Consider the following 26,611-nt stretch of genomic DNA (forward strand, 5'->3'; position numbering starts at 1 on the left):
ATTTGATTGGTTGCACGAAAAATAAAAGACGCAATTAGATTGGAAGTGACTTGTAAACAAAGTTGCTTGCGGAAAAGTATATGTGGCATATAACAAACCCGGAGACTAGACCTGATCCAAAATATTTAGGGTTTGGAAAAGAGAAGTGGAAAGGTCGTAGATACGACATTATGTACGGAACAAGAGGAAAATGACCTTAGTAAGCAAAGTGAAAAATTATTTCAAAAGAGACAAGCCTATCAAAACTAGAGAAGGAGTTGTCATTCCACCACCGAACACTCCCGCATCTTTCATGATGTTTGATAAAGGGTACCACTCTTGTGTGTGGTTGGAGAATTGGGTGGAATACACTAAAAATGACGGAGTTTTGGCATTTCCGTTAGAAGGTACATTTAATGGCAGGATTCTGTTCAACCTGAGAACCCGAATGAACGATTTACATCCCAGACCCAGATTAACTCAGTACGAAGCCTTAGAGGAATGGGAGATAGAGGCTTTTGAGAGGGACAAGCCCCGAATGGATAAAGGATTAACCAAATGGTATCCTAAAGTGAAACCCGAGACCCGAGAGAAAAGAATGAAACAGTGGAGACAGAATATGATAGTAGAGGGATTATACCCTATGATGTCACTAGGAGAACCCATGGGAGGGAAAAAGACAGAAAAAAACAAACGTTGGGTGTCCAGTGGGGATTCAGATGACGATTTGTTGGATGACTTGTTCATGAAAAATCCACCACCCTATAATGAAGGACCCAGATCCTCAAGTGTAGGGGATGCCTGCCCGAGACCTCCTTACCAGGAAGGGTCTAGACCTGTAAATGTAAGAGACGGCTGTCAAATACCTCCTTATCCGGAGGGGCCGAGACCTTTAAGCACAGGAAATCCATTCATGAAACCTAATTATGGTGAAGGACCAAGTATGACGCATCCAACTGCCCCAACTCTGACTCCGCAAATAGTACCTGAAATAAGCCTGGAAAGAATACTACAGGAGAGAGAGCGAGAGGCATTAATTAAATAAAGAACAGAATTAATTCAGAAAATCTCCCAATTAAACACCAGTCCTGAAGCTTTGACAATTCCAGTAACTATTGGACCGGTTGTTCCTTTGTATGGGGATAAACAGAGGTGTCCAAAGACTCCAATTATTTCCCCAGCTGTAGTTCAGCCGAGAAAGGAACCCTTAATTGTAGATGATCAGGCAAGCGAATGCGAATCTGTAATTTCCTTGATGGACTTACCGATAAGGGAACCAGAAGGGGGTTCAAGAAAGAAGAATACTCCTTTCAGTTCAGGAGAAGTGCAGATAGAGTCAGCTTCTGGTACTAGGAGTGCCACTGTAGTGACTCATGAAGAAATCGAGAGATGGAGTAGAGAATTAGAGAAACAAACTCCTCAATCAAAACCACTAGATATTTACAAATTACGAATAGAGATAGAAGAACTGATGGCTGGAAATGTGGGGTTGGACAGACTAAATACCTTTTCTGAAGAAGAACTGCTGTTTATCTGTAAGAGCATCACTCGTAATACCCGAGTGTTCCATGAGAAATTAGTGGACACCGCGGCTAGTATGGAAATTGATATTGGGAAATCTAAATCATTGCAAAAACCCTACAGAGCAGAATTCTCAGACAAAGATCTGGAAAATATGAATGTGTCAGGGAAGAAGGTACAGATCAAAGAATTAGTGAATTTGTTGCAAAAATGGGGAGAACTAGAAAAATGGAAAGCCAGGTGGGCAAAGAAAAAGGAGGAGATTAGATCCAAACAGATGACTTCTGAGTATGTCTTAAAGGAGGCAGACAAAGCAGATAAATCATATCCTATGCGAGAAGTGCCAGGTGGAAAGTATGTACATGTTCCATGGTCCCGACAGGATATTGTGTCCTTTACCAATGATTTCCCAAAATTACGAGAGAAACCTGTGGATTGGTACAGGCAGGTAGAAAGGTTTGTGAAAGTACAAAAATGCCTGTGGAAAGATCTGGATGGGTTTTTCGATATTGTGGTTCCCGTAGATTTGTGGACCGAATGTAAGATTGCCATTGGTTGGCCTAGTGAGGAATTCCCGAGGGACCCTATTACAGGAGCTCCTTCTGATGAGGTAATGAAAAAATACCAGCAAGCAAAGTTACATCTGAAGGGGAAAGTGCCTGCAAAGGAAACTGATTGGACCCGAATAGATAGAACTACCCAGGATAGGGATGAAACTGTGCCTTCCTATTATGAAAGACTGTTACAGGTGTTCAAGACGTACAGCGGTATAGATAACATTGAGATGAAGGACATGACCCATTTCATTTACAGGTTTGTAAACGGTTTAAGACCTGAAATTTGCCAATGGATCAAAGACAATAAAATCTGTTGGCAGTCTAAGAAAATTGATGAGGTTTTAAGATATGCCAAGTACTGCGAAGATGAGATGGCGGACAAACGAAAGGCCTTAAAGGAAAAGGTCATGTGGGCACAAGTAAAATTAGCTGAACAACAAGAAAAGCAGTTAGGTAAGATGAATAGTACTACCCAACCCCAAGGTTCTGGGGGTGGAGGGAAGCCCAAAGTAAAAATGAGCCGAGAGGAGGCAAAAAATAAGTTCCCCTGTCACGGGTGCGGACAGATAGGGCACTGGAGAGACGAGTGTCCATACGCACAAATTAGTAATCCCCAAATTAATGATTTAAATCCACAGACGCAGAATGAAAAACCAAGACAGACCCAGCAACAGGTAAAACCGAATCAGTTGCCCCATGCACCTAGACCAAATTTAAAAGGCAAAGCACAGCAGGGTGAAGACATCAAGGTATGGGGAGGAAAAGAGGATAGAAATGCAACAACTTCACAATTTTTGTTGAATGATACCTTCCTCTGTGATGAACCTTACTGACGGTGTCTGAGGGGGGAGGACAAGGAGCGCGTGCTTGGCGCCTCCTTGCCAGTGGACCAGTCAGGGCCATACATTGAAGGAAAGGTTGAAGGAAATAACGTCACCTTTCTGTTGGACACTGGGGCCACCCGTTCTACTGTAAAAACAGCAGACGTTCCAAACCTACCCCTCTCGGGAGAAGCGATCAAAGTAGTGGGCGTATCTAATCAATTGATTAGTACCCCAGTTACTGAGCCCATGGAGATTACAATAGGGAATTTCAAAGAAATGCATAGATTGGTTGTCTGTGACTCCAGTCCTGTAAACCTATTGGGACCTGATTTTTTGTGTAAAATGAACTGTACCATCTTTTGCACACCAAAGGGCGTCGAAATTCAAACCCCAGACGAAGATGGAATATACAAATTAATGCTAATAAAACCTGACTCAGAAATTAAAAGACTGACAATACAAGACTTACCTGAAGAACTCCAACAGACAGTGAATCCAGATGTATGGGATTTTACTGGAAAAGATGTAGGACTAATGGCAAATGTTGACCCAATCAAAATAGCCATAAAGGAAGATGCAGTTTACCCAAATACTAAACCATACACAATGAGTGCAGAAGTGAAAGCAGGAGTTGCCATTGAAATAAAAAGATTGCTAGAAGCAAACATCATACAAGAAGTGTTGAGTAGTCCATGTAACTCCCGGATAATTGGCATCAAGAAACCTAGTGGTAAGTACAGAGTAGTGCAGGACCTGCGAAAGGTAAACAAAATTGTTGTTCCTTGCTGTCCTATTGTTCCGAACCCAGCAGTGATTTTATATCAAATTCTGTGGGATGCTGAATGGTTCACCGTCATTGACTTATGTCACGCATTCTTTTCAATCCCATTGCATCCAGACAGCAAATTTCTTTTCTCATTTGAATTCTACAGTCACGTGTTCGTTTGGAATCGCGTCCCTCAGGGGTACACAGAAAGCCCCTCAATATTTAATCAGATTCTGAAAAAGTGCCTTGAATCCTTAGTTTTACCTGGAGAATCAGTTTTGGTGCAATATATAGACGACCTCTTGGTGGCGTCTAAAAGTCAGAAACACTGTGTTGTTGACACCATTGCCTTACTGAACCACTTAGGTGAAGGAGGACACAAAGTATCACCTGACAAACTACAGTTCTGTACCTCTTCAGTAAAATATCTGGGGCACCAGATAGAGAAGGGTATCAGGAAAGTTACTTCAGAAAGAATTAGAATAATTCGAAACATGCATTTACCCAATACTCAGAAGGAGATCAGAATGTTCCTTGGAGTGGTAGGATACTGCAGACAGTGGATTGTGGGATTTGTGGTCCTAGCAAAACCTTTGATAAAAATGACAAAGAAAGGAGCAAAAGACCCAGTGGAATGGGATGAGGAAAGCATGACAGCATTTACTAAATTACGAGAACGTCTATGTACAGCCCCTGCATTAGGAATGCCTGATTATTCAAAGGAATTTGCTCTATTTTGTGATACACGAGACAATTGTGCACTGTCAGTCCTAACCCAAGAGCACGGTTTGACTAGACGTCCAGTAGCATATTTCTCTGCTACTTTGGATCCGGTGGCTGCTGGATTACCTGGATGTCTGAAAGCAGTAGCTGCAACTTGCATGAGTCTCGAACAGAGTGAATCCATCATTATGGGACATCCCGTAACTGTGTATGTTCCACATGCAGTTGTAATCTTACTAACCAGAACTAAAACCTAGTATCTCACACCTAGTCGGCTGACTAAATATGAGAGGATTCTTGTGGGTGCTGCAAATGTAACCATTACTCGGTGTAACATACTGAATCCAGCTACCCTACTACCAAATTCACTGATTGCAGAAGCAAAGGGAGAGGTCGAGCATGACTGCATTGACCTGACTGAGTTTAGTACCAAACCACGCCCAGATATCAAGGAAATGCCCCTGCCTGTAGAAGATTTCGAGCTGTTTGTAGATGGCTCATGTCTGAGACATGAGAATGGAGGCCTAAGTGCTGCCTATGCTGTAGTTACAACATCACGGGCCGTAGAAGCATCCTATCTATTTGGAGTAAAGTCTGCACAAGTAGCCGAATTGATTGCATTGACAAAAGCCTGTAAATTTGGGAAAAATAAAAGAGTAACCATATATACTGATAGCCAATATGGTTACGGGCTTGTGCATGACTTCGGCCAATTATGGCTGCAAAGAGAGTTCCTGACCTCTTCAGGTACTCCTATCAGAAATGGAAAAGTGGTACAGGAATTACTGGAAGCAATCCAGTTACCAAAAGAATTGGCAGTGGTCAAGTGTGCTGCTCACAAATCTGACGATGACAATGTGACAGCAGGTAATCGATATACTGACCAACTGGCCCAACATTGTGCAAGACATCAAATGTCAGTCAATATCAAATTGGGAGGGAGCGGAAACAGCTGCCAACTTATGGTGTTTGAAAGTGTACATACATGGGAAGAACTGAGAGAGTTGCGGGATGCAGCCAAACCTAAGGAAAGGAGAAGATGGAGAGAGTTTGGTTGTCAACAGAGGAGCGAGGATGGTGTCATTGTATGCCCTGATGGTATGCCTGTATTGCCTGATAGCTTGCTTACTCCTATGGCCCGGCTGATACATGGAAATACACACATTGGTAGGGATGCTATGGTTCGTGTCTTCAAACAGACATGGTTCAATTCCAAATTAAGGAAGATAGCGGAGAGACTCTGCCAGAGGTGCTTAACATGTCAGCAATACAATGCTGGGAAGAAAACAGTAGTTTCAATGGGGAAAATTGGGAAAGCAGAAGGCCCTTTTATAAGATTACAAATTGATTTCATTCAGTTACCCCCTTGTAGAGGAATGAGGTACGTCCTTGTCATTGTTTGCCTGTTTTCAAAATGGTTAGAGGCTTACCCGGCCAAGAAGAATGATGCCATCACTGTAGCTAAATTGTTATTACGAGAACTAATACCTAGGTACGGGGTTCCAGTCACAATTGAATCAGACAGAGGTGGACATTTTCAAAATGAAATAATTGATCAGATCTGTGGAGCATTCAAAATTACTCAAAAACTGCACTGTGCATATCGTCCAGAGGCTTCTGGAGTGGTGGAACAACTGAATGGCACTATCAAGTCGAGACTAGGAAAGATGTGTGAATCTACTGGCATGAACTGGATAGAGGCTTTACCTCTTGTACTGATGGGAATCAGAAGTATTCCAGACCGAAAAACAGGCCTGAGTCCCCATGAGATTCTGATGGGAAGAGTAATGAGACAAGCATGGGTACCAGGACGCAAACTGATAAGCATTTCTGATGATTTGGTACTGGAGTACTGCAAGCAACTGGGTGACCAAGTGCGTTCTATCTCTCACCAGATTGGGGAAGACGCCGTCGCCAGGCCAGCAACTCCAGCCCATAAACTGAATCCAGGTGACTGGGTGGTACTTAAGAAGCACACCCGATCGAGTTGCCTTGCACCGAAGTGGGGAAAGCCAAGACAAGTAATTCTGGTGACCACGACAGCGGTGAAGTGTGCAGGAGTACCAAAGTAGATCCATGCCAGTCATACGAAGAAGGTAACCGAAGACGAAGAAACTGACGCTGAAGGTTGTCCAGCTGAGGGGTCTCCAGATGTTGGTCCTGAAGTAGCTGATGATGAACAACCGAGCACCAGTCAAGATGAATGGATCCCAGTAATCGGCCTGACCGTTGATCCCATAAGAACCAGGAGCCAGACATACTCAGATAGAGAGTGGGATAGTGAGGAGGAGACATGAATAGAAGGAGATAATCAGATCATCGAAATCCATGTCAAATCTGATGAGGAGGAAGGTCAGATAGGGACAGAACAGGTTATTGATACACCTCCAAGAACTCCTGAGATTGAAAAGGGACAGATAGAAATTAGGGCGAAAGTTCAAGCGGAAGAAAATCAAAGGTTCGAAGTTCTTGAACAGGATCAGATAGAAATAGACGAATGTGTTCAGGACACAGAAACTGAAACGTCCAAAAGTCAAATCCAGCATACACCTGAACAAGGCCAGCTTAGCGACCAGGCAGAAGAAACTGAAACAAGACCTGGGACTAGTCAGACAGAAAGGGAAGGAGAAGACGTTGAAGCAGAAGTGCCACAACAGAACGAAAATAAAAGAGCATTAGAAGAAAGCCAAACAACAGTGCCAGTTAAAAGATTCAAGAAAAGGAATAGAGAACCAAGGTACATCAAAAGACTGAGACTGAGACTGAAAACGGTAGAAGAGAAACTTGAGCAAAGGAAGCAAGGTTCCAGTAAAACAGAGCGAACTGGAGAAAACACTAAGCGAAGAAGTGCCCGAATAAAAAGACTGAACGAAAAGTATCAGGACCCTGAATGGACTTACCTGGTGTTGGAGGAATTTGAGGATCTTGATATAAGTGACGAAAGTGAGGAAGAATTGACTGCTAACCAGTCTACTGAAGAAGAAGAACCAACCTGAAGTTGCCTGTGTAAGCAACCTGTGCAAAGTTACAAAGAGGGGTTGGAAAGCTTCTTTTGAGCAAAAATGTCTGATTCCAATGTGAATGGAAGACCTAGACGCAATTGTTGTAAAACATGCTGTAAAGTATGTGTATGCAGTATAGCATTAGTATTAATATTATGCATAGGACTAACAATTACTATTCCTCATATGATGAGTAAAGATACTGATATTGACTCTACAAAGACTGTGACAAAAGACACTGACGAACTGACACCACAAAGTGTAGATGGACATGAGAAAGCACTTAGCGTTAGACAAACTAAAATGGACTTAGAAGCACCAGATGAGGAAGGACTACATTATCATGGAATCAAGAACAGGACTCATTTAAACGTATTCGCAAACCTTTTAGTGCATTATGTAGAAGCTATGGAAATAGAAGACTGTTATGTTTGCATGAAGCTACCTACTTCTGTAGCTGAGGAAGTGACATACCATCACTTGCCATTAACATATGGAATTTCTTGTAGTATTTTAGCTAGCTTATTCTATAAAAGAGGACCGTTACAGTACTATTACTCTAACTCAGACGTGATATTTTCTGAACTTCCTATACGTGGAAATCTGAACCCTGTACATACAAAAAGTAATGTCACACGTTATATGGGAGAATATTTTCTGACTATAGGTACCATAGATTTAGGTGAAGTACATAGAGATAACTTGACCTGTTCATTACATGAACAAGAGAAAATGTTTTTAAACATGGCAGAGAAAAGAAGAGAAAGTTTCCAAAGAAAGGCGAATGATAAAAGACAGAAAACTCCTAAGTGGGCTGAAAACATGGGAAGCACCTCAAATGGTGGGGCTAATCCTGCTTTGTTGCTGGATTTCGAAAGAAAAGGGAAACTTTGTCTTCACCGAGAAAAGACTAGTTATTATAATAACATTTTCATTGGTTCCAGTCAATGTGAACACAATTACAAGGTAATTGGAGGTTGGGGTTTCAAAAATCGGTCAGAACCTGTGTTTCCCGGAATTTATTACATATGTGGAAACAAGGCCTATTTCAAATTGCCGGATCACTGGTATGGAAGCTGCTATTTTGGAATTGTCTTCCCGAAAATATACCATGTGAATGAAATTGCTGGAAGCAGTGAAAGTACTAACGGTTTAGTACGTAGTAAAAGAGAAAGTATAGGGGAAATAGTGGGTAGTAAATTTAGTGCATTGATACCTGCAGTGGGAGTGGTTCTGAACACACACAGAATTTGCAAATTGTCAACAGTAGTGGATCGGTTATCTACTGACACTGCTAGTGGATTTCTGATGATCAATACCGAAATGGTTGCGATCAGATCTATGGTTTTGCGGAACAGACTTGCTCTGGACACTCTATTGGCAAAAGAGGGCGGAGTCTGCTGAATGTTGAAAGCGCAACATTGTTGCCCTTACATACCTGACAAAAGTGTTGAACTCAAAAGGTATGTAAGGAACATTACAAATTTGGAAAAAGAACTCAAACCACTGGAGGTTGATAGTGCCTGGAAGAGACTTACTGATTGTCTCTCCGCTGTAGGTCATTGGTTTTCCAATTTAGGTAAAGGTTTTTTATTTAAGGTACTGATGCCAATTGCAGGAATAGGTTTTGTCATATTCCTCATATTTGTCTGTTGCAAATGTCGCAAACCCCAAAAGAAATATACTGTGAACAAGAGAGGCGTGAAACGGAATGTGGATGAACTTGAATTAGAGGAACTGAATAATCAGATTTATAAAAGGGTGAAAAATTCACACCCTAACAAAGAAACTAAAGAGAAATTGAATCGAATGTTGGAAGAGATTGAATTCGGAAAAATTTAAGTTGGCATCTGGTTCTATTGTTTTGTGATGATAGTAAATATCATCAAAAAAGGGATTGATGGAGCAAGGATTCGCACGTTACGCGACTTGCTTGTACTCATGAACCTCGAATAACTATAACGAATTAACTCAACATGTTTGTCTTACTAATTTCCCCATTATTCTGACATTTTGGGTGTCCCAGAGACGCTTGCATATGTGTGTATTAACCTTAACAATGCTTGTCATTAAAATGGCCGCTGCTTAGCGGGGTTCTTTTCTGCGCATGCGTTGGTCACACTCACGTGACGTGACGTACTCGCAGTTCTGGTGGGAAATGTTTGCTCATGCGCAATATTGCTAATATGGCCGCTTTGTCTCCTCATATGCTCCGTGCTTGCAAGGCTGCTATCGCAAAGGTACTTGTTATGCACTCACCCTAACGCTATAGTTATATCAAAGTAAAGGGGTATAGAGTAGTTATTCATGGTATACAGTGTATTCATTTATTTCTGTGTGTTAATTTGTTTTCGCTTACTTTTCATGTATCGTAACCCTTGGGCCTGGGAGGGAGTCCAAACCCCATCTTAGAAGTCCCTACTGCGCATGTCATCCTGGCAGAGGGAAGAAAACCTTGTACAAGTGGAACTCAGCCAGCTGGCAGCCTTAGCCAAGATGCTCCTGAGAAAGTGACCTGCGACCCATCAGAACGAAGCCGAACTGTCCTGCAAATGCAACAATTGTATATAATCCATTGTAATTTGTAGAACATGTCATGGGAACCCCAAATTCAAATAGGCGGTCCCAGAATATGTAAATTAGTTCTTGTAGAAATGAAATGTGGTTGGTGTGTTAACCTGGCCTACTTGTGGACCAATCAAAATTGGGAATTCTCACACTTGCAACAATTGTGGGGTGGTACACTGACCTGAAAACAGTATAACTAGCCTAGGTTTAGCTAGAGAAATTGTCAGACTTGTCCGAATAGCTGACCTGTCACTGACCCAACGCACTCAATAGGTGACTGATACAGACTGCTGCGGAGCACTCTGTCAGTAATTTCCACAGACCCAAGCGGGGGTTTTAAGAACCTTAAGTGCTGGCGGAGCACTTTGCTGGGGAATTCGATAACCCAATCAGGGTTTTGACTGATAGCTGCAGAGAGGGTGGAGCGCAGGCGTTGCTTCCAAACTGCGGGTGCTGGTCTTACCTTGGTGGTCCCGTCCTGATCCTAACTTGCTTTTCCTGTCCTGTGTTGGGGTGTCCATTCTGCACCTGCTGGCCTACTGGCGACTGTCTTCTCGTGGGGTTCTTCCCGTCCTTAACTGACCCGTGGCCAGGGTTGGTCTTCACACCATACTAGGTAAATATAGTGCTGAGAGTCTACTCTGCATCTTCTATATTTCCTTCCTTTGCTTCAATAAAGTCATACCCTTGCACATTTTGATTTTTCCATGCTTTTCGCACCACTAAATGAACAAGTCATACATTATTTGTTGTTATTCTAGCATGTTCCATTTCTTACCCATCCTTTAAGTACATTCTTTTTCCGGTTCATAATATATAGATGTTCCTTTTCTTTACCCATCCTTTAGTCGATTCAAGTAATTGCACCGGTTTATTAGTATGGTCCATTCGTACTTTACTTATAGTTCCTCTTTATGGGGAAATATTTCACTGTGAAATTCTAGTATGTTCCTTATTTTCCCCGTCCTTTAGACAAAATACTGAGTCTAAACTCTGAAACTTATATTAGTATGTTCCCTGTTCTTACTTTTCTTTAAACTTATAAATGGTTGGTTTCATTTATTTCCTTTATGGATACGTGCTCTATGTGATCTTGGTTATTGATTGCTCACTCATTGTAAATCTTATGCTATCAGATTCCGATGAAGTTTAGATAAAGGTTTTAAAACTTCCTGAGTCTGTGATTATTTTATGAGTGCAAAATATAGAAAAGGTATTTTGTTATCTGCCTTTCTTTACAGCTAGCTCCCTGATCCATTGTGATCAATAGGTATCCGTAACGGTGGATTGGTAAGTCGGGTACACTGGAAATAAAATAGGAAGGAACTGGGATACTGGTAGTAGAGTGTAAGGCCACCTGATTAATGAATATGGTGTATTGAATTTTATGGGCCCGATACGTATATGGTAAAATAATTAGTCAGGTGACCCGCGCGCTCTATCAACACCTCTAATCAGCCAAGCCAGGTCTTCCCTGGACCAGAAACAAGCATTCTGGGACTGATTTTGGGGTAACACCCCTCATCAGCCAGGCTACCTTGAATCCAGTTCGGGCTGGTTTGTTCTCATGAGGCACAGGGTCAAGACTGATTTGCATATGGCTGGGTCTGAACTGAGGTGGTGAAGTGAGCTAAAGAACTATGATGGATTCAACCCTGATCTGTGATTGGAGGTGAGTGTCTGAAAAGTGTCAGCACTCCGTCCATCATCTCCTTGTGTTTGCTTTGTTCGCCGAAAGTTGGCAGGGTATGTCCAGATGGGGGTACCTTGCTCACTTTTCCACTGGATTCAAGCTAGCCTGGCTGATGAGGGGTGTTACCCCGAAACTGGTCCCAGGATGCTTGTTTCTGGTCCAGGGAAGACCTGGCTTGGCAGTTCGGGCTGGACTGTTCCCATGAGGCACAGGGTCAAGACTGATTTGCATATGGCTTGGCCTGAACTGGGGTGGCGAAGTGAGCTATAGAACGATGAAGGATTCAACCTAGATGTGTGACTGGGGGTGAGTGTCTGAAAAGTTTCAGTGCTCCGTCCATTATCTTCTTGTGTTTGTCTTGAATTTGATGCCTTTATTGTTACCGTTTGTTTCTTTCAAAAAGTTATGTAAGTTATCCCAAGGATATTCTGCACAGCTCAGAGTTTGAAACCAAGATGGTGTTCCTAAATTTCTTCACCTTGTAATTAGTTACATACACATAGTATGCAGTTTTTTTCCTACAATCTTTATGATTGTTTTTCCCACACTGTTCATTGATAATTCTTTCAACAGTACATCACTTTTGGTGTATGAGTACAGAACCTAAGAACAGTAAAAAGGGAAAATGCACCCACAGGAGACATTCATACTGTGAAAAGTATGTGCATTTCACACAGTGAGTAAGCATCTTGCTCACATTTTTCAAGGCAGCTGGTTCTATAATGACTGCGACTCATACACCCACCTATCCACTGATACACCCACTCACACACCCACATACATACACCAATATTGCCACTCACACACCCAGACATACACTGATAAAATGACACAGAGAATGACACATCCATAGACAGACCAATAAAGCCTCTGGCACACCCAGGTACTTACCGATACAGCCACTGACAGGCTCAGGCTCACACTGATACAACCTCTCACATACCCAGGGACACACTGATACAGCCACTGACATACCCAGACACACACTGATGCAAATACTGACACACCCAGCCACACTCCCATACAGAAACTCACACACTCAGGCACATAGTCATACAGCCAATGACACACCCGCTCCCTTGTCGATACACCACAGACATTCAGCTAAACCCTGATACAGCCTCTCAAACACCCATATACACAATAATACAGACACTAACACACCCTGGCACACACTAATACATACACTGACACATGCAGGCATACACCAGTTCAGATACTGACACTCCCAGGCATACACCAAAGCAGACAATGACACACTCAGCCAAACACTAATGCATCTAATAATACACCCAGGTACACACTGACGCATACATTAACACACCCAGGCATACATGGATGCATACACTGACACACCCAGCCAAACACTAACGCATCCAATAACACACTTAGGCACACAGTGATGCACACATTGACAGACCAAGCATACATCAATGATGACACTGACACAGCCCGGCATACACCAAAGCAGACACTGACACACTCAGCCAAACACTAATGCATCTAATAACACACCCATGCACACACTGACGTACACACTGACACACCCAGAGACATACCAATGCAGACTCTGACACACCCAAACACTAATGCATCCAGACACACATTGATGCACACACTGACACATCCATTCTCACACTGATACAGTCACTGACACACTAAAAACATAGAGTTAGCTCTTTGTTTGACCAGATGGTGGTTCTAAAAAGAACTGGGTTTTTTCTAGAAGGGTTTTTTTTAACAGTTTATTTTTTCTTTTTTTCATTTTTTTTTTTAAAACAAAAAGTGAACAGGGTATTAAAAGGGTAAGGATGGGGAAATGCAAAGAAGCAACTCGCTTCAGTCTTCAAAAAACATTGGGCCACATATATCAACATTAGGAATAGCGATTACCTAATCGCGATTCTCTGTAAATCTCTATTCCAAATGTATAAAACTCCAAAAGTTTCATTTAGCGATTCCTGGGGGGTCGCAAATTGACCTACCTAAATAATATTAATGAGGTAGGTTGCAATTTTCAACCTCCTAGGAATCGCTAAAATCACAGGGATGGTGGCCTGCTAAGGTGTTCGGGATTGCTTTTCAAATGAAGCAATTTTTTTTTAAATGCAGCCCGATTTCCGTAAAGGAAAATGAATTGCGTTTAAATGAAAAAATGAAAGGTTTTCTTAACATTTTTCAAGAGCAGGCAGTTGTCCATGAGACCACTGCCTGCTCTTAAAAAAAGTTTTTGCCACCATTCCCAAACAGAAAGGGGTCCCTCGGGGACGCCTTCCCATTTGAAAAATGGGTTATCACCAACTTGAAGTTGGTGGTAAAATGTGAATGTTTTACGACCACATTCATGGTTACAAAACATTCATATATACCGTTGTGATGTGGTATTTAGAAGGGATGCTCTAAATACACCTCTTCCAAATACCAAATCATAAACTCATTTTGCCATTTGGTAACAGGTTACAGAATCGCAAAATAGGGTTTGACACACAGGAAAAGCCTTTTTTGCATTCACAAACTGGCTGATTCTGCAAATCGCCCTTTTGAGATCGCATAATAGGGTCATACATGTGGCCCATTATGTGGTAAATGGAAGCAAAAAAAAACTAACAGCGATGCTTCTTCACTCTATTCAAGTTTGCACCCACAGAGAAGATTTTTACAGCAACAAATATGTGGCACTTCCCACAATGAGTAACCATCTGACTCAATTCTTCGCAGGCAGCTGGTATTGTAATGACTGCAGCTGATGATGGTTCTCCCAAGGGTGCTGTAGAGGTGCACTGTCCTGCTGCACCAGCTTTCTTCTGTACCATCCGGTTGTCAACTCTTTTTATGAATTTTTTTAAGTGCTTCCGCATGGAACTTGTACTATGTGAATACTTCTTTGCAGTGCCTCTGGATAACTGCTTGCCACAAATATTGCACTGCACATATTTTGCTGTTACCTTCTTTTCCCCAGAAGGTATTATTAAATGCTTCCAGACATTGCTTTCTTTTTTTCGAGCTGGTGTCTTCCTCCTCATCTTGAACAGTTTGCGGTTGTTCATCCTGGACAGGAAAAGCAGCTTCAGGCATTCTCTGAAAGCAAAGCACCACCGGTTCTCAATCCTCTTTCTAGAGACTTCGCTTGAGAACTAGCTGTTTTGGGGTGTTGCTTTTGATGTACATGATTGTGGTCCTAATATATCCAATCAAAAGGGAAGCTTTGTGTGTATCATCGGCCGAATTCACCAATCCGGTCGGTAGATTCTCAGAACTGCTAAAATGGGTAACTTTCTTGAAACAGAGATATAGGGTGCCTTATATATACTTGTAAATATGCCCACACTGATGTCATTAATGAGAATGGAGGGATGTACATATTTAAAATAATTTATAGAATTTTCAGCCAGTCCAGAGATTCGGATTCACAGATTAATTCCAATCACATGATCAGGATTAAAAACCATAGAGTACCAGTCCCATCTGTGTTTTCATACCCACAGAGGTACCACGGAACGAAGAAAACAAATTGAAAAAGAATTGATTGCATTAACAAAAAATGAAAATATTTCACATTAAGTACTTATATGATTTTTTTCCTTTTAAAACATATATAAAGTATATTTATAAAAGAGAATGTCTGTAGTTAAAAAAACTAAATTGAAAATCAAAATAAATGTTAATATACTTAGTATTAAAAATAAACTCTAGAAAATAACTAAAACAACTAAACATCATATGGACATAATACTTTAGAAATAAAATTTGAAAATCCTTACAAATTCACTGAAAAATACAAAGGTTATAGGGACGTTATAGTTAGGAAATAGAAATTTTAAAAACGAAGAAATTCATTGAAAAAAACAGAGGTTAAAGAGTGTTATAATTAGGCTCAGATTTCACTTGTACAAAACCATTGAAATTCAGCAGTTATAGTTACCTGAGCTAACTATACTTTATGCCCCCACAATGCACTGCTTAAGACCTCACATATTACATCACTTCTAAGTGAATTTCCAAGGTTTTTTAATGTTATTTCCGAACTATAACATCCCTGTAACCTTTGTTTTTTTGTGAATTTCGAAGGTTTTTAAAATGTTATTTCCTAACTGTAACCTGTGACCTTTGAGAGTGGGTGTGTGAGTGACTGTATAGGTCAGTGAGTGGGTATATGGGTCTGTGAGTGGGTGTGTGAGTGCCTGTGTGGGTGTCTGAGTGGATCTGCCATTGTTTTTTTTTTCCCCAAACACACTCGACTCAATTATATCAAGACGGGTGCATCAAAAACACAGATTCAATGCATCAGACACTAATATCATTATTACAATTCTGAAGGGGGTGTTCGGTGCAAGAAACATTAAAAATGTAAGCTGGAGTAAGTTACTGTGCTGCAGGGCGGCCCCTCTGCCATACTGTGCCAACTGATCTATTCAGGTAAAGAATGTGTTTATTGACACAAATGTTAATATAGAGCCCAATCATAATATATCCAGCTAGTGGGTCCTGCACCTTCTAAATATGTTCATCATATATGGGCACATTAATGTACAAACAGACACACACATGCAAAACATAACATGCTATTTCTTCACCCACTTTGAGTGTGTTAGGGGCCACTCCTCACAAGAGGTGGATCCTGCTATCTTTCCCCTTCTTCTATATTAAAAATATATCGCAAATTACTCTGAGCGGGTCTGTGTCATTTGTGCTTTAGCTTGCATAGAAGGTGTAAACACAGGAATTTAACTAGAGTCAGGGCATAATGGATTGAATATGCTTGATGAGATGATGTCTCATTAAATACTGTTCTGAGTTTGGGAGCTGTTTTTTTTTGTAAGACCACTTTAAGCTTGCCTAGACAACCTGCATTGTGCTAATACAATTCCCTATTTCCTTTCCACAGACACCACACACACGTCTTCATACATAAATTCATGCATTGATCTCCCATTATTGAACTAATGTTCATTTGAATGCACACTCACTACAGCAGGCACATATGAAATATTTCACATGTCACTCTACAGAGGAATGTTATAATGTTGGTGTCGGCTTCCATTCGGGCTTCCTGGCTTTACATGATATTTCCATCAAGCATCCTTTGATATTAAAATACTACGGTGCGCACTTAATACCTCTGTTTCAGTCTTTGCAGGGCTAATCAAAATGTTATTCATTGTACGTTAATAATAAAATAGATGTCATTGTTTTTTATAGTAATATTAAGTATCAAAAAATCAGTTGGTTTGTCTATCTCATTATTAGTTTAATTTTACAAAAAACACATCTCTCTTGGCCATGAGGAATGTGATAAGGCAGTACATACATGCCAACATTTTAGGACAGGGACGTGGGAGATTTAAAATAAAAAATCAGTGGAACGAAAATTCCCCATTGACTTCTATTGTAGAAAATGCAATTTCAGGCGGGCGACAGCTAAAATAAAGCCACTTTTGGCTCGGAAAATCGGTAGTCTCCGGCCTGAATCGGGTCTAGTGGCATGTATGGCAGTATGCACCAATGCTTCCCATGGTTACCTGATTCTGATGTCCAGGCGCAGGCCGGTTTTAGAGCGGTGTGATCGGTGCAGCCGCACCTGGCGCTGATCTTGGGTGGCGCTGTGTTTAGAGATCATTTATAGGTTTGAAAGCACCAGCTGCAGAGCTCCTTGAGTGTCCAGCAGTTTTCAGTCAACAATAAAAGTGTCAAGATAACTCTGATCATTAATGTTTCTGCTGGAGAGAGATTGGAGGTTTTTTTCTAATACATTTTTGACTCATACTAAAGTAGCACCAAGGGTTAATACGCCTGCTGCAAAGAATGTATACCATGGAGATCACAGAACTGTATTCTATGTGACTAGCTCAATGGGCTACTGCTTTTGTCACATAGATCCTTTTGTTATTTGCAGGTCATAAGTTGGAATCCTAATATAGCACAGTGGCCTGTGAACTGTCATCAAAAAGCTGCAAGCAAACTGCATGGTACAGGTTACAACGTTAAGTTTTTCCACAGTCTTTTATTGTCCTAATGTTGCAAAAAAAGCTTAATTTAGGTAGAAATACATTCTCAATGTCCCATATGGGATCCCTTTCAAATATGTGAGTTCAGAACACCAGTGGAACAAAACTATCACTTTTTAAAACCATCTTCTCAGCGCCCTGCTTAAATTAACCCTCTTAATGTCAAAGCTTCTCTGTTTTAAATAAACGCACTTTTTTAACTTTGAAGAGACTTTGGGGCAGATGTATCATCCCCATCATTTGCGATTCCCAAATAGCGATTTTTAAGAAATCGCTATTTGGGAATTGCAAATTGGGATGTATGTAGAAATTCGCTATTTTTTAGCGATTTCTTAAAATTCCTTAATTGCGACTAGCAAATTGCTAATCGCAATTAAGGAATAATTTCCCATTCATTTCTATGGGTCAGGAGGCCCATAGGATGGAATGTGAAGTTATTCGCAATTTGCGATTCCCAATTTGCTAATCGCAAATTGAGAATAATTTCAAAGGTGCAGGGGTGTCCCTGAAACTTACATGTGTGCGCATATGGCGCACATACATGCCCTAAGGGCATTTATGAGCGCCACATGGCACCTTAACAAATGCCAAAAAGTGCATTTGTAAAAGAAATCGCAAATTACCACAAACTACAAGTTGGTGGTAATTTGCGATTTCTTAATGTGGATTCGCAAAAAAAATGTTTGATGCATAGCATTATACCGCCTGAATCATCAAGCTAAATTGCACTCGCAAAGGGCAAGATTCTCAGAATCTTGCCTTTTGCGAGTGCAATTTTTGCATTTGGGATTCATCATCCCAAATGCAAAATTGGCTATTTAAGAATTCGCACATTTGCGAAGAATTGAATTTAAGGAATCTCTATTTGAGATTCCTTAAATGCAATTCATGAAGCATTTTAAAATTGCGAAAATGCAATTTTGGGCCGCTATTTACCGAGAGGTCAGACCTCTCGGTAAATAGCAAAAACTTAGAAAAATGCTTTTAAAAGCATTTTTCTAAGTTGCATGTTGCACACGCACATGTCCTTTGGACATGTGTGTGCGCAACACCTGTTTCAATTTGCATTTAAGGGGTGCTACAGGGTGTCCTTTGGACACCCCTGGCACCCTTTAAATCGCTATCTTATTTGCGAGTAGCAAATTGCTAATCGCAAATAAGGAATACTCCCCATTCATTCCTATGGGCCTTTTGGCCCATAGGAATGAATGGGGAGTTATTCCTTATTTGCGATTAGCAATTTGCTACTCGCAAATAAGGAATGTGTAGGAATCGCTATTTATTTAGCAATTCCTACATGAATACCGTTTTGCAAGTCCTTAATAGCGATTTGCTATGAATCGCTATTAGGGGCTCGCAAAACGGCCCGTTGATGAATAAGGCTGTAAGGAATTGCAAAATTGCGATTCCTTAAATGCTTGAGCAAAATAAGGAATCGCAATTTTTGCAATTCCTTATTTTGCGATTTTGGACATACATACCAAAACACAGTTTGCGAATCGCAAACAGCTTCATACATCTGGCCTTTTATCATGTCTTAGTGATGATTGTTGTGTGATTTACATAGCAAAAATTGTTTTGGCTCGTGCACAGACTTTAAGACCGAGCCAGACCCCGGTCAGCTCTCCCTATTAAATCGTTGTCTCACCCGTGTGGTTAGTACCAGTAAACCAGTTTAGAGGGTCGAAACACTCTGGGCGCCAACAGATCAAAGCCCAACGGGTTTGTACCAATGTCACGCGCGTTACGGTTATTAAAGCGCCATGATGCAGTGCAGTTCGTGCTATATCTATCCTGCTCTTACGGTCACTTTTTCATTTAATAATATTCTTTCTTTGATCATTTGTGTATTTCTCTTGGTGTCGTAGATACTAATACTATATTAGCAATAAAACACGGCAGGGGTAAAGGAGAGCTTCGCATTTTGTTGTTGCAGCGTTTGTGCAATGCAGGCGCCTTAATTGACAGCGCCGTGAATCTGTAACCATGGTAACAAAGCGTCACTGAAAAGGATTCATTAGCATCCATGTGTTAATGACCATCCGTTTAGGGAAGGGAAATGAGCCAAGGGAGGGCCGCTGCTGCGCCGCGGGGGTCTTACTCTCCCGGGTGTTTGGCCGGCGAGCACAGAGACTTTTACACTCCCTTTTAGCTTTTTGTCACCCGCCTTCTCCCATTTCATTTAGGGAAATATTTAAAGTGCTATGTCGCTTGGAAATGTAAAGTTTCTTGTGCAGGGACGGTGTTTGTTTATGTACTGTTAGTCTTAAACCGTGTTTGGTTTCTATTCTTGTACGACCCACCCATGTTTTCTGTCACAGCCTTTTGCTTTCATTGCTCTTGTTTCTGGAATTATCATGGTTTGCAGTAGATAGATGGCAGGTTCGGCGTTTGCTTCCATGCCCTCTGCTTTCGATGCCACTTCGAACGGACCCTGATGCCGGGAGGAAGGGAAAGTGTTTGACCTCTGTCCAAAGTGTCTCAGTGAAACTCCCGCGCTTCCTTTGGACATACGGTGCAGAATTGGGAATAAAATGATGCCAGTGCAATGCTCCCTACAAACGTGACAAATAGGGTAAACAAAAAAGTGACAAAGAGTGGAGCGGGGAAAACGAACCTGCATCGAGATTATATAGCTCAGTGCTTACCTAAAAGTGCTCACAGTGGAAGGCCAACATTCACGAAGAATCACCGGAAGTTGAAAACTACCGGGTCTTGAAAAGATATAATTACATGAGCAGTAAGAGAAGCCCACGAGGCACAGGCAACCCACAATCCATGACGACAGTCTGCATGCTTTAGATGTCCAGAAAAGCCAGTTTGCATGGAAGGCCAGAGTCGATGCAAGAAGGGTTTTTATATGTGCAGTTATATATATATAGCGTGAACTCGACCCGAAGGTATTGGAGGCTTCACATGAGCACCAGTTACATTGCACAAGAACACATTCTTTTTATTGTAGGCTTGGGAACATTTCATGATTTGCCCACAATCACAGGATGTTAAGGCGACAGCGAGACTCGAACGTGGTTCCCCAGCTCTAAAGTGGCCGGCTCTGGCCGTTAGGCCACATCCTTATAATCAGGCTCTGCACAGTTTCAGGTGGATGCATTGAAGTATAGTGAGGGAGCTGTTTTGGGTATTAGCCTCAGTGGCTGATACCGGCACCAGCTGCACTAATTGAAAAAGGTTTCTAAACAGGACGGCTACCTCCTCCTCTTTCTCCTCTTTATGACCTTCTCGGCCACCGTGCAGTGTCTGGCAGCGTTAGCTCAAATGGCGGCTCGTTACAACACATCCGCACCCCGTATAAACTGATACTGCGGGTACGAGATTATTTATACATCTTGGTTTTAGTGGTTTAAGTGGGATTAAAAAGTGGGGGTCTCGAATGGGAGGAGGGGGTGTCATAGAAGCTTTACCAGGAATCAATCAACCTCAATCAATCAATCTTTATTCGGTTTCTTGCACAAAATCCAAAAAGGCACAAACAATGAAAGGGGTCTCGACTCTCGAATGGGGGTGTGGTCATAGAATCTTTACTAGGAATCATTTCCATGCAAGGGCACGCAGTAACAAATAAACCAGCAACTAAAGGTTTTGTAGTGAATGTTTAGAATTGGAAGTGTTTCTATTATGAAAATAAGTGTCTGTGAATTAAAGTTTACTAAGGTTGGTGAAATGGGTGCTGGTCTTCAAGTATCACTCCTGCTCTCCCTTCTCATCACTTTAGTTGCAATCTTTCCCTCTGTTAAATACTTATACCCTTTTTATTCCTGCATTTTTCTGAAAACTTTTATTTGCACATCTCACCTTCTGTATGTCCTGCGTTTCATCTCCTCCACTTCACCATCGCCCTCACTCACACACACAACCACGCACTTAGTTGTAAGCACTACGTTTTCTTTTCCTTTGGAGCAGTCCAAGTTTCGACAGCTGTGGGCCAGATTCGGCGCCACTATGGCTTCCAGCCAAATCGGGATTCCCTCAGGGATTATAACGACGCCTTAAATCTGCCGTGTGCACCTCTTACCTCCTGCATAGCGCCATGTTGTCTCGTGGTGTGTCCATTACTGGGGAGGGAGACTCATTCTCGGTGCAACTGGGATCGAGCAACAACCCAGGAATACATTTGGAAGCAAGGACAGGCAAGTTATGCACCAAGGAAGGGAACATTATGAAGCATGTTATGCAGGAATAGTGAGTCTGTAACACACAGTGGCAGTCGGCTGCCCCTTCCCTGATCGACTTCATGAAGCACGCCCACCAGTATCACACTGTGCAACCACAATCTGAGTTATTGTATATTTTTCAAGTTCTGATTGGTGTATTTGTTTTCTGGGGGTATTCTTTCCAATTCCATGTATTTCTTGCGGTACACGCCAAATACAGTTCTCTCGAATGCCTTTTTTGAAATTGCCCCCATTCTTGATGACATCAGACATTTAAAGTAATTTTGCATTCACACACAAAAGGGAAGATGTAGTAAAAAAAGGCGGGGATGCTTCTCTCTCAGGAAAAACCACAAGGTTTTATTAAAATGTCCTCAACCTTTAGTAGTGGCATGCTTCATCAGTGGGCATGCTTTAACATCTGACAACCCCAGGACTGAACAAATCAACCTGGTTCCAGGTGCAGCTGGTGTCATGGAAAAGAGGTGGGGCAGGCGAGGATGGGGGGTGGAAAGGGGGACGGGGGAGACCAATGTGAAAAATAAAAAATAAACTTACCTGCTGACCTCCATCGCGTCGAGCTCGACTTCTCCTCTCTTCTTCCCAAGACAGTCTCCCAGCTTGCCCAGCGGCCAATCAGGAAGCTTCAGGATTGGCCGGAGCACCCTCAATTTGCACTCCAGAACAGACTGTGAGTCTGTGCCTGTTCTCTCCAACCCAGCAGCGTTGCGGAGTTGGACCTTCACTGCACATGATGGTTTGGCCGGTCTGAAACGGCCGGCCAGACCGTCATGTGCAGTAAAGGGAGTGCACATACCACTCCCCTCAGTGCCTGTCAGTTCTGTGGCCCCGCCCCCCAAGACTCGGCAAAGGAAAATAAAACATTTTATTATTGTTTTATTTTTCATGATTCGGAGGCTGCTGGATGGGGGGGTGACGCTCCTCTGCCCTAGAGGAGGAGCCGCCTCTGGTAGCATCACTTTATCGACTACATCTTTTTAACATCTCCATCTTTACAATCTCCTCCTTCTATCACTGAAGAGGGCTTTTTGATCAATGCTAGATCTTTAATTAAAAACAACATTGCCTTCAACGACTTTGTTTCCGCTAGGAGACCCTCCTGGGTTTTTATCACGGAAACCAGGGCGTCTGAATCCTTAGGCCCCGAGCTTGTCGATGCCATCCCGGAGGGCTATGCTTTAGCTCGGATGGACAGAATTGGGAGAAGAGGAGGTGGTTTGGGGATTTTATATAAGAACTCCATCACCTGCCGTACTGAACATCTTTCCACTCCTACTGATCTCTTCCAGGCTCTGTACTTCTCTCTTAATTCCTCTCCCTCTGTCTCCTTCTCTGGTCTTTTGTTCTATAGGCCCCCTGGCCCTAAGTCTGCTTTCAGCTATGATCTTTTAAAGCGCTTAGAATCGTTTGTTGACAGACCCAATATTACCTTGTTAGGTGATTTTAACTATCACCTTGAAAATATGAACGCCGGCGACACTTCCTTTTTGATTGAATCCTTAGCCTCGTGTGGCCTGATGCAACTTGTGGATAGTCCCATCCATTCGGCCGGCCACACGTTGGATGGTGTTTTTTCCAATGATCCGAGATTAAGAATAGGCCCCCCCATCCCTCTGGCGTGGTCAGACCATCTTGCGGTCCCGCTAGTGCTAAAATCCTTCTCCTCTTTCCCTTCCTCCTCCAATCCCAGGAGGTGGGAACTAAGAAGGAACTACAGGGAGGTTAATAATGCAACTTTAGCTCCTTTTTTGTCCAACCTGAGGCCCCTCACTTTGGGGAATACTAACGTTGCAGCCCTCGAACTCTCCAATTCCATCTTGAGAGCGGTCGACATTCTGGCTCCCGCTAAACATCATTACTCAGCCAGAAAGAGACCTTCCTCTCCTTGGTTCTCCGACTCGCTCAGACTGTTAAGGCAGGGCTGCCATAAACAGGAGAGATGCTGGCGGGCCCACCTTGACCCGAAGGAGAGAGAAGTGCACAAACGCCTCCTTGCAGAATATAAACTAGCAATAATTGAGGAAAAGAAGGCGCATTTTGCTAGCCTAACTTCCTCGTTAAAATCTCCCCGCGATCTGTTCACGATCATTGACACCCTCTCCAATCCTCAGACACCGGACCCCATAGTAGGATCCCAAGAATTGTGCGATAAGATCTCCTCATTTTTTCATACCAAGATAGCTGATATTTATAGGTCGCTTGAAGCCCTCAACCTTGACTCTGGTGTTCCCTATCCTCCTACCTCTTTTGCTCCGTAATGTTGGGCGAATGAACATCGCCCTACTCTCCTTAACTTTCCCCTCGTTACCCGGGAATCGCTTACTCTACTCCTTGATAAAACTAAATCTGGTTCCCCTTTGGACCCTTGTCCCCTTAAGATCCTCAAGGAGTGCAGGGAGGTGGTCATCCCTCCCCTCTTAGAGGTGCTGAATTTAGTGATCATGGAAGGAGACTTTCTACTTTTGTGGAAAACGGCGGTTGTTAAGCCCCTCTTGAAAAAGGCCACTCTGGATCCTGGGGTGTTGAAGAACTTCCGCCCAATCTCTCTGTTACCCACCCCTGCGAAAATTCTTGAGTCCCACCTCAACCATCATCTAAGCGCCTTTCTGGACGACGACAGCCTGCTGGACCCCTCCCAGCATGGTTTTCGGAGAGCCCACAGCACGGAGTCCGCTCTTACGGTGGTTATTAACAACATCCGAGTGAAGGTCGATACGGGCCAGACCACCTTGCTGGTCTTGCTCGACCTCTCGGCGGCTTTTGACACCTTGTCCCCCTCCGTTCTGATTGCCCGCCTTCGGGAGATTGGTGTTGGCGGCTCAGCCTTGAACCTTCCGACCTCTTTCCTTAGTCAAAGAGAACAGAAGGTAAAGCTGGGCGACTTCCTCTCTCCCTCTAAACCTGTGCAGTGTGGGGTCCCTCAGGGTTCTTCCCTGAACCCCACACTTTTTAACATCTATGTGACCCCACTAGCCAGGTTAGTACGATCATTTGGCCTAGAGGTGTTGTCATATGCTGACGACACCCAGATCATGGTCTCCCTCACTCAATCGGTCAGCCTCTCTGCCTCTAACTTCAGGAAGTGTATGGAAGCAGTCTCCTCATGGATGATTCAGAACTTCCTGAAGTTAAACGGGGAGAAGACAGAGGTCCTGATTTTTGGAGCTGATCTGGACATCTGGTCGAGTGACTGGTGGCCCCCGTCCCTTGGGGCGTGTCCTCTCCCGTCTCAATCTGCCAGGAACCTGGGGGTAATGATCGATTCCACCCTCTCCTTCGACCGTCAGGTCAGCAGGACTGTCTCAACCTGCTGTGGAATCATCAGGGTCCTGAGGAAGATTGCTCACTTCCTCTCTCCCGAAGCACGGAAGCAGGTTACTGTGGCCCTGGTCTCCTCGAGGCTAGACTACTGTAATGCGCTTTATTCAGGTATCAACAAGAACCTCATTCAGTGCTTACAGATAGTGCAAAATGCAGCGGCCAGGCTGGTCCTTAACCTCCCTAGACTCTCCTCAGCTTCTATAGCCAGGAAGAACATTCACTGGCTTCCCATTCAGTCCAGGATCTCCTTTAAGATCCTTTGCCTTGCCCATGGGGCCCTTTACGGCTCCGGCTCGGAGGGTATTAAGGCCCTTCTCCACCCCTACTCTCCCTGCAGAGCCCTCCGCTCCTCCAACAAAAACCTCTTGTCAGTTCCTCGGTCCTTCAAAGTAATGTGGGGAGGTAGAGCCTTCGCCTCTCTTGCTCCTAGGCTTTGGAATTATCTCCCCCCCGAACTAGCAGGACAATCATCCATCAGTCTCTTCCGTAAACCTTTGAAAACGTACCTCTTTGTAGAGGCTTATCTGTAATCTAGCTCTCCTTTACACACAAGCTGTACGATCTGTAGGCGCCTTGATGCCCTTGGGCTAAGTCGCGCGGTATAAGACACAATTCATTCATTCATTCATTCATTCAACATGACATGGTGAACAATAATCAACACAGGAGTTTTTGGATTGGCTAAACAGCGGGAATCCATTATTACATTTTACATCCACTATCACTAACACAACACTGCCTTTCTTGTACCTAGAGATCCAGGCCGACCTGTGGTAGCTCCTACGAAATGGCGAGGAGCGTCCCCCCACTGCCTGGCTCAGAGCCAGCAAATGAAAAATAAAAGATGTTCTAGCATTGTTTTATTTTTCATTTTCCGGCTCTGAGCCAATGCTGTAGGGAGGGGCGGAGCGAGGTATGGGAGGGGGAGGAGGAGTGCTATGTGCTCTCCCTAAGTGCGCATATATGTTTGAACGGCTGTCTGTGGTTGGCCAAAACACACATGCACACTTAGGTTTCTCTAGCCCGGCAGCATTGAACAGCTGGATGGGATAAACCCCACTGACTCCCTGGGCTGAGCGCAGCATCTTTCCAGCCCACTCAGGACAATCCCCACGCTGCTCTGCAGCATGGAGACTGAATGGGAGTCTGTCCCAGGGGCTGCTGGGACCAGGAAGAGGAGAGGAGGTGAGACGCGAAGTGGGAGGTGGTCGGCGGCTTCAGATAAGTTCTTGTTTTTTTAATATATATTATTACTAACCCCCCAAACCCCCTGCGTGACCTCCCCTTACAACTCATCCCACATTCCCTCCACCTGCTACACCACCCTTTGTATGTGGCGGCCACCTCTGAGGTGGACGAGGGGAAACTAGTCACGCAGGTACATCACAAACCAACCAGTGGCGTAACATAAGTCTCCGCTGCCCACGCAGTGTGGGGGGTCCCCTCAGCAAAAGTGCTA

At 43.1% G+C, this 26,611-nt stretch overlaps 1 long non-coding RNA gene across 1 annotated transcript in view; it reads right to left on the reverse strand.

Annotated features, from left to right (window-relative positions):
• Positions 1-20,401, reverse strand: part of LOC144828834 (uncharacterized) — a 29,038-nt gene extending 8,637 nt beyond the window's left edge. Inside the window, exon 1 of the long non-coding RNA XR_013610542.1 lies at positions 20,287-20,401. This is a non-coding gene — a long non-coding RNA (uncharacterized LOC144828834). The remainder of the gene's footprint in view (positions 1-20,286) is intronic.
• Between the last annotated feature and the right edge of the window lie 6,210 nt (positions 20,402-26,611).

The sequence above is a fragment of the Lissotriton helveticus genome, chromosome 4_1 (assembly GCF_964261635.1).
Source record: "Lissotriton helveticus chromosome 4_1, aLisHel1.1, whole genome shotgun sequence".
Classification (NCBI taxonomy): Eukaryota; Metazoa; Chordata; class Amphibia; order Caudata; family Salamandridae; genus Lissotriton; species Lissotriton helveticus.